This window comes from Octopus bimaculoides, chromosome 1, assembly GCF_001194135.2.
Source record: "Octopus bimaculoides isolate UCB-OBI-ISO-001 chromosome 1, ASM119413v2, whole genome shotgun sequence".
Lineage (NCBI taxonomy): Eukaryota > Metazoa > Mollusca > Cephalopoda > Octopoda > Octopodidae > Octopus > Octopus bimaculoides.
Genome location: NC_068981.1, coordinates 135,757,899 through 135,761,597, shown reverse-complemented (window position 1 = coordinate 135,761,597; position 3,699 = coordinate 135,757,899).

Below are 3,699 nucleotides of genomic sequence, written 5' to 3'. Positions count from 1 at the left end.
TGTGTGTGTGTGTGTGTATGTGTGTGTGCGTCTGTGTTTCCGTATTTGTGCTGTCTTTGTCTCCTACCACTGCTTGACAACCGGTGTTGGTTTGTTTAAGTTCCCGTAAATAGCAATTCGGCAAAAAAGACCGATAGGATGAGTACTAAGCCTAAAAGTCAAGAGCTGGAGGCGATTTGCTCGACTAAACCCTTCAAACCGGTGCTCCAGCATGGCCACAATTAAATGACTAAAAGAAGTATAAATAGATAGATAGATAGATAGATAGATAGATAGATAGATAGACAGATAGATAGATAGATAGATAGATAGATAGATAGACGCATGTATGTATGTATGTATGTATGTATGTATGTATGCATATATGTGTGTGTGTGTGTGTGTATTTCATTTTCCTTTCTTATACATGTTTCAAAATGTGTTCGTCCAGCCCCAAACTTCTAAGTTGCAGGGACGTACACAAACCAACACCTGTCGTCAGTGGTAAGAGACAAACAGAAGCACAAAAACTCCACGCTCACATATGCACAACCCACCCACCCGACACACCCAGAACTGCACGTGCACGCAAATACATACACGCGTACACACGGATATATGGATGCAAGACCGGGTAGTTTGTACTGGCAACGACTCGTGTTAGTTGTAATAATGAAGTCAAACCAAAAAGTGATATGTGTGACGTATGTATATGTAACGAAAATTTTAAGAGGAGTTTCAAAAACTTCAGTTAGTAGACGTCGTTGTATAAAGAGATGGTGGGCCATAAACATCAAATAATTTTAGATAAGTTCTTCGCCTATGAAGCAGATGATGATGAAGTACAAGATAGAAGATAGTGTCCTTCATCCACCCAGTAACAGTCATTCCATCGCCACCATCCCTTACATTGTGCTCAGCAGCTTTTGTATTCGTGTCCTACTACAATATTACAATTCGTATTTATTCCATAATGTATTTCACTTCAAACGCTTTTATTTATACTTATTGTACTCTATGTTCAGAAATTGATATTTTGAAGCATAAAAAGTCATAAATGTGGTCGGGTTGCTTGTTTTTTGAGGGTTTTTTTGTGCGGGATGATGGGTTATTTTTTTACGAAAATATCCATCGAAATGCATTATCAGTTTTATAGCATGAAAATCAATGAGAATATTCTCTTTGCATTACAATAAATTTTTTCATACACGCGTAACTCCTGCAACCCAGTTCAATCAGAAAGGCCACACGTAAAATATTATAGTATAATTGTGATTCACTTCGAGTTAGGAATGCTATGATTAAAGTGAAAGTCATTGGACTCCGGCCATGCTGGGACACCGCTTTGAAGGATTTAGTCAAACAAATCGACCCCAGTACTTATTTTTCAAAGTCCGATACTTATTCTATCGATCTCTTTTGTTGATCAATTAAGTTACGGGGACATAAAAAAAACCGACACCTGTTGTCAGGTGATGGAGATGGGACAAGCCCATACATACATACATACATACATACATACATACATACATACATGCATATACGACTGACTACCAAATTCACCCAAAATATATTGGTCGGTCCAGGACTATAGTAGAAGACACTTGCCAAAGATGTCACGTGGTGGGACTGAACCCCAAAACACGTGGTTGCAAAGTGAGTTCCATAACCACACATACATGCGCCTACTGAAAAAAATAGACAGTTTTCTTAGTGAAATTAAAAGCTGTTCCTGAAAATATTGAGAAACCGACAGAATTTACTAAGAGATAGGAAATGAAAAAGTTCCATGACGAAGATAAAAAAAAAACGATGCAAATAAATCTAGAGAGAGAGAGAGTGGGGAGAGAAAGACATAGAAAGAGAGAGAGACCGAGAGGGTGAGAGAGACAGAGAGGGAGAGAGAAAGACAAGAAAGACAGAGAGGGAGAGAGAGAGAGACAGACAGACAGACAGAGGGAGAGGGAGAATGAGAAAGAGAGAGAAAGAGAGCGACACAGAGAGAGAGGAGAGAGAGATAGGGAGAATGAAAGAAAGAAAGAAAGAAAGAAAGAAAGAAAGAAAGAAAGAAAGAAAGAAAGAAAGAAAGAGGGGAGAGAAAGAGAGGGAGGGAGGAGAGAGGGAAGGAGGGGAGAGAGAAAGAAAGAAAAATGAAAGAAAAACAGAGAGAGGGAGCGAAAGAGAGAAGAAAAGAGGGGTAGAGGGAGATAGGAGAGAGATAGGGGAGAGAAAGAGGGAGAGAGAAGACAGACAGCCTGAGAGAGAGACACACACAGAGACAGAGAGACAGAGAGAGTGAGACAGACAGACAGAGAGAGACAGACACACACACACATACACACATGCGAACCTAATACATACATTCATCTATACACTTATATTTATATACGCGCACGCGCGCACACACACATATTCTTTTATTCTTTTATTTCTGGACATTTTGATTATAAAAAAATCCAACAACCAAATTGCAACTGACATCTACTACAAACTAACAGACTCAAAACAGTATCTCGTTTTCAGTTCATGCTATCCTAAACACACCAAAATAGATATCCCATTCAATCTTGCAAAAAAGATCTGTACAATTCTATCTGACAGGACTACTCGGGAACTTCGCCTACAAGACCTCAAAATAATACTCACTGGACGTCAATAACCACCCGCACTTAGAGACCATGGAATTAAAGGTACCAAGAAACTGGACACAAACACACTAAGGACAACAAAACAAAACACCACACCTCACTTTAAATCACTCCCATACATATCAACCCATAACCCCAGAAACAATGAAGCATACAACACAATTGTACAAAATCTCCCTCTGCTCACTCAAGACCCGAAAATGAACAACATTCTGAATACACATTAAATCCTCAAATGCAAAAGACAACGCAAATCACTTAAGAGACTCCTTACAAATGCAAAACTATACTCAACACATACGATACCAACAGTTGTGGTACTTGCCCATACCTAACTGAAGGCTCGGAATTCACATTCCAGCAAGGAGAAAAAATTTCAATTAAGACCAACTTCACATGTGCTTCTCAGAACCTTTATCTCTGTCCTAACCTGCTCAGGATGTGGCCACAATTATGTGGGCCAAACGAGCCCTACTTTAAGACGCAGAATTACGCTGCATAAAGAACAGATACGTTTTCTTCAATACAGGCAGATAGCCCTGAGCGAACATATTGACAGATACGCAAGAAATAAAGCACCGAATTTCCATATTTTTCCATTATACCAATGCAAAGATTCAATCTCCTTACAAGAACGCCTAAACGAGGAAAACCTGTTCATACAAAAGTACAGACCACACCTTAATATACAAACTTGACCACCTGATCCTTACACATTCCTATTTCAACAATTATACTGAGGAATTAGTTGTCCCCTTTCCACCTGCTGCCTCACTTTGCCCACTCTCTAGACTCATTCTTACTTTTCAAGTATCCAAAATGGCTAGACTCCTTTGTCACAAGAAATGATTACTTCACAATGTCCCTTGAAAAGATAATTTAAATAGCGAAAACCGGTTGGATATCACGACATCCATAAAATATGTATAGATATAAAAAAAAAAATTTATAAAAAGATATTAAACTATGTGAAACGAAGGCATTTCTCTTCCACTTTTTATGTTTTCCACATATTTTCAACTTGTAATTTTTCCACGTGTATACTGATTCTCCAGTAATTTTGCTCCTTATA